General features: G+C 49.9%; 1 pseudogene; it reads left to right on the forward strand.

Moving 5' to 3' along the window:
* The first annotated feature begins 5,227 nt into the window (after positions 1–5,227).
* On the forward strand, positions 5,228–9,429 carry LOC116069571 (annotated as a pseudogene).
* The last annotated feature ends 948 nt before the right edge of the window (positions 9,430–10,377 follow it).

The raw sequence follows: 10,377 nt of genomic DNA on the forward strand, positions 1-10,377 counted from the left end.
AGAGAGGGAGAGAGAGGGAGAGAGAGGGGAAGAGAGAGAGAGGGAGAGAGAGAGAGAGGGAGATCAAGAGAGTGGGAGAGATTGTAGCTGGGACGGTGCCCCTGTTGGTAAAGTGTTCACCATGCATTCCCTGGGGGAAGTCCAGAACAATCTCTTGTTTTAGTGAAGTGAGAGTTTATGCTAAGCAGCTTTTGTAGCTCTCCTCAGCCACGGGTCACATGTGGCCCATGGGCTGAGGTTGGACACACATAATGACAGAGAGGAGCTGGTCAGAGGCCACCTGGCCCAGGCCCACAGAGGGCAGAACACGCACCTGTCCATTCACTACCTTTCAGCTGCTTAGTGTCAGGAGCAAACCAGTCACAGTAGGAGGCTTTAGTCTCAAAGCCTGCCTGCCTTCCTTCTTTAGCTCAGAGCTAGAGCAGAGACTTTCCCACCTCCATGTGACTGCTGGGATAGGATATTATTCACACTTGGATAATCCTACAATGACCTGGGTACAGGGCTAGTCACACACACACACACACACACACACACACACACACACACACACACACGCACACACGCACACACACACACACACACGCACATACATACGCATGCACACACACACTGAGCTCCATCTGGCATCACAGAGAACACAATGATTGTTATTCATCAGCCCATTCCATGATTGGAGAAACTGAGGAATTCAGTCAGAGAGCACAGATTCTAAGAAATGCTACCTCCTCCCGTTCTAAGCTGGGTGAGAGTCTGGCTGAGGAAAAACCAGGCCACCTGAGCTCATGCGGCCTACTTTATCTGGCCGCTTTCCTCTCCTGCCTGTCCCTCCTCCACTCCTCCTCTTAGAAGATGCACATTCTCATAGATTTATAATATTATGAATCTCAAGAACACAGTTCCGTGGGTAAACCCAGGGATTTCTAAGGGAGCAAGGGTCCGGTGTGCCTCCTCTCTTTGCTTTTTGATAGAATATTCCTCCCCTTCCAGGCAAGCATTCTTAGACTATTCTTTCCAAACATTTTCTAAATTTGAGTGTGGTGTTGACACTTTCCTCTCCCTCAGCTGCATCTCTCTTCATGGAGCATCAGATCATTCTAGACACCAGGCACGGGGCAGTCCAGATGCAGAGCCATTTGGTGAGGGGTGAGTGACCGAGAGGCAAAGTTAAGGAGAGTAATGGCAGAGGCCCAGCATCCAGGCACCCACAACAGCAGAAGCTGGTACCAACCCCGGCACTGAAGGGCCTTGCCTTGAGACAGGGTTTCACGTATCCCTCGCTGCTCCCTTAAGAAGCCAAGTATGGGGCTGGAGGGATGGCTCAGCGGTAAAGAGCACTGACTGTTCTTCCAGAGGTCCTGATTTCAATTCCCAGCACCTACACAGTGGCTCACAACTATCTGTAACGGGATCTGATGCCCTCTTCTGGTGTGTCTGAAGACAGCTACAGTGTACTCATATACATAAAATGAACAAATCTTAAAAGAAACTAACTTTAAATTTAAAAAAAAAGAAGAAGAAGCCAAGTATAATTTTAGACACTTGATCCTCTCATCCCATCCCCTCTCCCACTGGCCGCCCTCCTCCCCAGCTTCTCCCCCCCCCACACTGGTCATGTGTTCCTAGAGATGGAACCCAGGGCTTTGTGCATGTTGTACAAGCACTCTACTAACTGAGTCACATCCCCAGTCTCAAGACAGAGTTCTTACCAGTTAAACAACATCACACAACACGACCAGTCTACAGTTTGTTTTATTTCCAATAGTAACGGAGGGCATTTGGATTGATTTCTCTGATCATAATTATTCTTCGACGTCTGTCATTTCCTGTGCCCTAATTGATGGGGTTCTTACCATAGCTTCCAGGCTTGGAGAACATGAGGAACGCCAGAGGCCAAACCTTCCTTTGGCCAAGAGGCCTTGGGAAACCATAATGACCATTAAATCCTGTCGGCCTCTGCTAGATTACAGATGAGGAAGAGGCTTGGGGAGCGCAGGGGAAGATGCTGGAGGAAATTGCAGGGCGGGGTCTAGGGTTGACTCTGGTGGGGGTAGAAGAGTGTCTGTGGTTACAGTTGTGCTTCCCCTTGAGGGTTATTAATAAATGCTAGAATCTCTGCCTTCAGGGCTTCTTGCTGTCTTTCTTCACCCAGAGACTCCTGGGAGCCTGCCAGGCCCCGAGGGCCACAGAGAACGTGCGCCCCCTGCTGGCCAGAGAGGCATCTGCACTAAGCTGTGCCAGCTGATATCCATGGATCGTCAGGATTCTGGTCACTCAGACTCTAAAGAAGTCCCTCCCTGCCACAAAATCCCCATAACCTCTGAGATCCTTTGGGTTCAGCTCGCTGCAATACAGCACAGGGGTGCAACAGCATCTGTAGCTGTTTTAAATGGGCATACACAGCACGAACTTTAAAATTACGTGTTGCTTGCATGTGTACACGTTCATGTATGTGCACGTGTGTATGGATGCATGTTCCTGGGTTCCATCTGCTCCCACCCACAATGTTGGGGTTACAGGCACCCACAGCCATGCCTAGCTGTTTACACTGGTGTGGGGGATGCAGACCAAGTTTCTCATGCTTGTACACGTATCCCTACCCACCAAACCGTCTCCCCAGTCCCTTTTGTTTTTTTTGCTAGTTTGTTCTTGTTATTTCTTTTTGTTTTCAGGGTCTTTCACTGAACCCAGAGCTCACTGACTCAGCTGGACTGGCTAGCCAGCCAGAATCAGAGATTCTTCTGTCTCACCTCCCCAGAGCTATGATTCCTGGTGCCACCACGCCTGGCATTTTAAGTGGGTGCTGGGTATCCAAACTCAGTTCTTTCTGCTTGTGTGGCAAACACATTACGGACTGAGCCATCCTCTCTCCCCTGGCTCAAGACCATTTGACTCGGCCTCAGCATCTTCAGAGGTCTTCCACCACACCAGTGCCCCAGACCTCTGCTCCTTTCCCCAGACCTCTGCTGTTCTCAGTTGGTTTGTCTCTTGACTCTGATGAAAAGAAAAGTTGCTGTGTTTATAAAAAGATAAGGAGAGAGGGGATATGTTTTGGTGGATGCGTGGTAAAGTGTGGGGGAAGGGGGTGCCTTGGCAGGCCTATGCTATATAGTATAAAATAGAGTTTATTCAGGACGAGGGGAGGGGAGTTGAGAGGGTAATAGAGGCAGGGAAAGGAAGAGAGACAGAGACAGAGACAGAGAGACAGAGACAGAGAGATAGAGAGAGACAGAGACAGAGAGACACAGAGAGAGACAGAGACAGAGACAGACACACACACAGAGAGAGAGACAGAGAGAGAAGAGAAGAAGAGGCCAGCCATGAGCACATGGAGAAAGAGAGGGGAAGGGAATGGAGAGAGAGAGGGGAAGGGGCAGGAGGACAGAGTGGGAGCAAGAAAGCAAGAGCAAGAGGAGAGGAGGAGAGGAGGGGGCGAGCAGCCCCTTTTATAGTGAGTCAGGCACACCTGAATGTTGCCAGGTAACTGTGGGGCAGAGCTTAGGCAAAATGCTAACAAAAGTAATTTTATTTTGCTCTAAATTTTACATTTCTATTTGGAGCTCCAACTTCACCAAGAAGTTGTGGCAACTCTCTTACAATTGCTTCAAGTTTGCCTTGAAGTGGCAAGGGGGAGAAAGGGTGGGCAGGGGAGAAAAATAGCTCCTATGCATGCCACATCTTAAGAGAGATTAAGAGACAAAGAGATCTCTTGAGCTCATTGGTCAGCCAGTGTAGCCAATCCGTGAGCTTCGGAGTTCAGGGAGAGACCCTGTGTCACAAACAAGCAAACAGGTAAGCAAGGTGGAGAGAAGTTGAGGAAGAAACCTGACACCCACCCTCAGGCCCCCATGCATCCCATATGCACACACACAAAAAAAGTAGCTAATACAAGTACCATTCCATCCCAAGTCAGACCGGGTGGGGCATGCTCCTCTGGGAGTCGAGTTTTCCGCGCTTCTGTGGAAAGCAGCACACTGTTAGCAGCAGGGAAAACAGCCAGTGAGGCCAACTGTGGTCAGAAGCATCCATCCTGGCTGGCTGCTTCCCATAAAACATGTCCCCATCCACTCTTCTCTTGATGGACAGGCACCCTGGCCTGATCCCATAACTTTGCTGTAGTGAATAACATTGCAACAAACAAGGGTGAGCAAGTGTCTCTGAAGTCTGGCGACTTAGAGGCCCTCAGCTCTATTTCCAGGAGGGGAATAGCTCAACCGTATGGCAGTTCTATTTCCCGTTTGAGGAACCTCCATCTTGATTTCTGTTGTGACTAAACTAGTTTATATCCCCACTAGCTGTACATATAAGGTGCTCTACCGCCATCCTTGCCAGCATTTGTCATGTTTTTGATGACAGCCATTCTAGCATGGATAAGATGGAATCTCAATGTAATTTTGATCTGCAGATAAATTAATATTGATTCATTTCCCTTCACTTGTTAGGGTCCAGGAGTCACTTCACAAACCACACAAACACAGATCTCAGGCAGACAGGGATAGTTCATTGAGCATGTGCCCCAAGACTGGTCAACCAGGGCCATGGTCCAGATTCGAGAACTGAACCATGATCCCGAGTTAAGGTCCTACAGGGTTTTTAAGCTCCCAATCTCCAAATGGCTGTGCCAAGTTATTCCACAAATCAGGATTTAGGGATGGGGGATTTCCTTAGGAACATGTCTTTGTTGTACACTTATCCCGCTCCCATTGGTTGGGGTATTCAACCGTGGCAGGGGACTTGCCTTGTCTAACGTTCATGTCCTAACTTGTCTACCAAGATGTCGTCAGTTACCCACATCCATGTCTCTTTCTACCACAGAGTCTCCAGGGAAGTCTTTGAGAACTTGAACTTTACTGGACCACTACTCAAAATGGAAGTCTTACTCCAAATAGTTTCTTATATTGCTGTCTCTCCTACCTTGGAGTCCATCCTAGGAGCAACTTATAAAGGCAACTACCATACAAGCTTTTCCGTAGGTGCAGGAAGTGCTGCTGGGTGGTTGTTCCAGGTTCAAGCTTCGTGTGGGTAACCATACGAAATAGTTCTACCGACTACTATTGGGATTGGTTTCCAATGGCACAGAACATAGCAGAATAATGGAATCAATCTTGACGTTAGAGGTTTCCTAGTAACAGCAGAAACATATGAGAAAGTTTCCTTACAGTGGCAGGCTAGCCAGGTAACTGTTATCTAGGCCTTAACATCACCCACGTGCTTTCTAAAAGATACCATGGAACATCTTTACTTCACAATGAAGGCTTTTCTTTGGGCCCTAGGTACGCTACTCTCCCTACTTCAAAGGAGGATAGTTTAAAAACCAGCTTCAAGGAGATATCCCTATGCCACGGATGGTAAGGAGGAAGCAAAGAAGTGTTCATACGCATTTCTGGTACCTAAACAGAAAAGAACCAGGACCAATCTGTATCAGCAGCAAAGGCCAGGATGCAGGAACTGTTAAAGGCATGAGCATTTGGATGGATACTCAGCAGGACATGCTCTCAAGGCAGAAAGGAGAGATGGATGCCCTGCATTGGGTGGTGCATGGAGATGGGAACATCATAAGACAGGCAAAGCCGCTGACGAAGGGAAGCCAGACCATGGACTCCAGAGTCTCTCAGCTCTATATGCAATTATTCCATGAGATCATTCGTAAGAGAGCTCATTTATTTGAGCTTTCCCGGCTGGAAACAAACGTCCTTCTTGCCACCACAGAACTGCCGAGGGTGACAACGAGGTACAGGAAACAAAAGGTGGCATATGTTTCCTTTGATCTTGTCAATAACCATTCTGTGATGGCCACCACTGGAAGAGCGGTGCTGGAGGATACTTTCCTAACAAGACACCCCGTGTTTCCCCTTCTTGTCTGGGTGAGGGTGGCAGCACAATCCTGATACCCACCGGTACACCTTGTGGGCTGCTAGGAAGCAATGAGGCACAGAGGGATGGAAGTGTCCCAGAGACTCTAAGCCAGGTGCTGATGGTACCAGTCTTTAATCCTAGTCCTCCAAATGGCAGAGGCAGGTGGATCTCTGAATTTGAGGCTTGCCTGGTCTACAGAGTGAGTTCCAGGTCAGCCAAGATGACACAGAGAAACTCTGTCTTGGAAAATAAAAGAAAACAAACAAAAATCAAAGAAAGGAAGGAAGGAAGCAAGGAAGAAAGAGTCTCTAGTAAGGAAAGTGTTTAGTAGTGGAATGAAGCAGGCTTGCTGGGATGGTGAGGAAGACCCAAGTCCTTTCCTCACAAGATCCAACATGGCCCACATGTTCCTATGCCTCTCAGCCCCTTTACCTGTTCTAGCATCTTCCAGGCCCCTGTTTCCAGAACATACTTTCCCAGGCTTCTACCTGGCTCCTCCCATGTTGCACTCCATCATCATCACCTTCTCCGGACCAGCTTTCTTCTACTGCCCTATTTAGGGACATACTTGGCCACGCCCCCTAGCATTTCCTGTCCTGTCCCCTGGCAGGCTTACAGTCCTTTCCCATTCTGTCATTACTTCCTCCTGGTTGGTTGCCTGTGCCCTTGTAGGAATGTAAACATAAAGATTCTTTGCTTGAGCTGGGACACGCCACATACGTGTGTGGAAGCTAGAAGATGATCTGTGGGAATTGTTTGTTCTTCTTCCTCTAGGTAGGTCCCTGTCTTCGTCAGGGTTTTTATTCCTGCACAAACATCATGACCAAGGGGAACCAATGCCTTACAGCTGGATCTCATGGAGGCACTTCCCCAACTGAAGCTCCCTTCTCTGTGATAACTCCAGCCTGTGTCAAGTTGACACACAAAACCAGCCAGTACAGTCCCAAAGATCAAACTTAAGTTTTCAGGCTTGTCAGCAAGCACCTTTACCTACTGAGCCATTCTGTTTCCTTGAAGCTTAGAATAAAGCCTAGTGCATGGATGCCCAAGGAATGGGCACCAGCATTGAGGTGGTGGTGGTGGTGGAGATGCGGCAGGTATTGTGGACTGAATGTGCAGTGTTCCCACATGGACTCATTGGTCTCCATCTGGTGGTGCTGTCTGGGAAGGCTGAGGAATCTTTGTGGTGGTTTGAATAGAAATGGCCCCCATCGACTCATGTGTTTGAATGCTTGGTCCCTAGGAAGTGTCATTATTAGGAGGTGTGGCCTTGTTGGAGGAAGTGTGTCACTGTGGGGGTGGATTTTGGGATCTCCTATGCTCAAGCCACACCCGGTGTGGTACACAGTCTCCTTCTGCTGCCTACAGATCAAGATGTAGAACTCTCAGCTCCTTCTCCAACACCATGTCTACCTGCACACTGCCATGTTTCCCTGCCATGACAATAAATGGCTAAACCTCTGAACTGTAAGCCAGCCCCAATTAAATGTCCTCTGTAAGAGTTGCCGTGGTCACGGTATCTCTTCACAGCAATGAAATCTAAAGGAAGACTATGTTTGTGGGTTGCAGACTCACTGGAGGAAGTGGGCCACTGAGATTGGGTCTCGTGACCTTCTGGCCTGACCAGTTTCTGTTCATGCTCTCGTCCATGACTTCAGGTGCCGTGTGACTAGCTGCCTCATGCTCCTGATGCCATGGCCTCCCGTTAACCTACAAGCCAAAGCAAACTGTTCTTCCTGGAGGTACTTCTTGCCAGGCGTTTAGTCACAGCAATACGGGAAGTAACTGACACAGCAGCTTTGTGTCAAGTGCCACCTCCCTGCCTAAGTCCTGTCATCCCTGGAGTCAAGGACAAAGTGACACGAGTAACAGGGTTTCTCCCCAGATCCAGTTCCTCTAAAACTCACAGTGCTGTGGACAGCGACCAACAGCCATCTACTTAGTCACAGCTTGGCTCAACTCTACTCCTCAAGGACCTGCCCATGTGTCCTTCACGGCTGGGATTGCTTTGTTTTTACCCAGAGGGATCCTCCTGTCTCTACTCTCCGCAGCACTGGAGTTACAGCTGCCGCTCCCAGCTTTTTACATGGGGGCTGGGGATTTGAACCCAGGTGCTCATCCTCATGCAGCGAGTGCTTTTACCTGTGAAACCATCTGCCCATTCCCCACCTGGGCTTTTTGGACGTTGCTCCATGGCTGGAAGCCCATCCTACTCTCTGACCTGTGCCTCTTGGGCCCAACCCTGCCAGATGCTCTGTGGACACTGAGATAAGGTGGTCATAGCCTCTGCCCCCTTCCCCTGGCCTAATTTCTCTCTAGGGCTGGGCCTACCTGCAGACTGGGGGCATCACACACTTCTTACTCAATAAAGGAAGCAATGCTAGGCTGCAGGCGGGGCTGAACCCTGCAAAATGTGAGCACAGATATGTAAATCAAGGCCATATAGCTAGCTAGGGTAGGGCTAGCGGCATGGCTCAAGGCCACTGGCTGTTTTGCTACCCCACTCATATATTCCATATACCACAAGCGATATGCAACTTACCTTACCCATGGGCCATTAAGTTTAAAAACAACCCCAATACATTCGGCGTTTAGAAACTGCATACGGGTCTCACAAGCTGGTCTGCTCAGAGTTTTGCGTTGCGACTTGCATACAGCAGGTGCTCAAGAAATGCTCTTGGCCCACAGGCCTCACCTCACAGTGTGTCCTCCTCCCTCTCTGCTCTTGCTCCATCTTCCCCACAGCCACCTTTCCATGCACTGGTCTCTGAGCGCCTATGTTGGGCCAGGTGCCCAGCCAGGTGTGGGAAAATGGCCCCGGCCTTGCCTGCCAGCCATTCACAGCACAGTTGGGAGAGCCAGACAAGTTGCCAGACAGACTACCATGTAGGGGAAAAAAAAAAAATGTGCAGGCAGCGCGTGCCAGGCTGCCATGGGAACGGAGGGGCGGGCCTGTGAACACACAGATGAGAGCAGCTCGAGACATCTGCGCATGCCTTTCAGCATCTCAAAGACATGGGTGTGAAAGATGGGGCGGGGGGGGGGGCTAGAAAAAGCAAGAATCAGCTTTCTCAGCCCCTCAGTGCTCAAATTTCTAGCAGGAAGATACAACGACATTCTTAAATGCTTGCAAAAGAGGTGTTTTAAAATTTATTTTTCATGTGTGTGTGTGGCGTGGGGTGGATATGTGTACGTGTTTGCATGTGCATAACGACACATGCAGAGGTTTGAATGTGTACGTGTACGTGGGGAGGGCTGAGGCTGATGCTAAGGTTCGTCCTCCATCCCTCCTCTGTGTTATTCACTGAGGCAGGGTCTCTCAATCAATCCCAGAGTCCACTGATGTGGCTGGTCTCAACACCCAGCTTGTTCTGGGGATGTCTAGCTGCTCCTTCCAAGGCTGGAACTACAGGCAGCCTCCATGTCCACACAGAATTTACCCGGTTCTAGAGGATCCAAATTTGGGTCAAACGCTTTAACCACTGGGCCATCTTCCTGACCCAGAAGATAGTTTTTGCAGCTCGGTGCTTCCTGATGAGCTCGGAAAGGCTCTACAGTATCTTCCGGCACTAGGCTCTGAAGGCCCACGTGCTGAGAAATTTGAAGGCTGGCCTCCCTAAGAGCGGGCTTCTCCCACTCGCTAGGCTGCTAAGGAAGTGTGCCTCAGCCGTTTCTGAGGCGGTGCTCTTGAAAATGTTGCAGCATCTGGCTAGGGGAGGGAAACATATGTGAACGCGGACTCCTACAGAAACCTCTGGCTCTGCAGCAGGATACTCTGGGCATGTTACCCGCTCCGTGCCTCAGTTTCCCCGTGTGTAAAAATGGGGGAAACTCCTCACTCTCGAGTCTGGTTAAAGTCTCTGGTTGTCAGAGAGACAGTGGACGTCTTCTGGGAGGGCTGCTGATAGAGATGCTACTTCTATAGAGAAGTTTCAGGTTAGACCTTAGGACAGCGGGGGAGCTGTGCTTACATCCCATGTATGAAAGACTTTCCTCGGTTTCGAGCTACAAACCTGTGGTTTTTCTAGGAATCTCACCAGAAATGTAAAAGACACGCCACAACCCTCTTGTGCAACACTGTGGCCCATGGCTTTACCTTACATTGTAGTCCTTTGAAAGGCACCTCCGGAGTCACCCTGTAGGCCCATGTCCACCCTGTCACAGGATACGGCCACTTGGGGAGGCAGAACTGGGGAGTTTGACTGTGCTTATCCCACGCTGCACACGCAGCCACTGGGGCAGGTGCCAGGCTCTTCAGAGGTTCCAGGGCACCGCTCCAGGGGTGGGAACAGAGCAGTCTGAGGTGTGGGAAAGCCAGAGCTGGTCTGGGGGTACCCAGGGCCATGGGGTTCTCAGATTCTTGGACATCCAGGTGACACTGGGAGTCATAGAGAGCAGAGGGTGGAGTCAGGGGACCCATGGGCTGGTGACAGCGTCTAGTCTGGGGAGGAAAGGGGAGCTGCAGCTTGTCTCCCAGAGCGATTGTCCTTAGCTTGGCAGAGGCAGGCTTGGTGGTGGTGG

The sequence above is a fragment of the Mastomys coucha genome, unplaced genomic scaffold, assembly GCF_008632895.1.
Source record: "Mastomys coucha isolate ucsf_1 unplaced genomic scaffold, UCSF_Mcou_1 pScaffold1, whole genome shotgun sequence".
Lineage (NCBI taxonomy): Eukaryota > Metazoa > Chordata > Mammalia > Rodentia > Muridae > Mastomys > Mastomys coucha.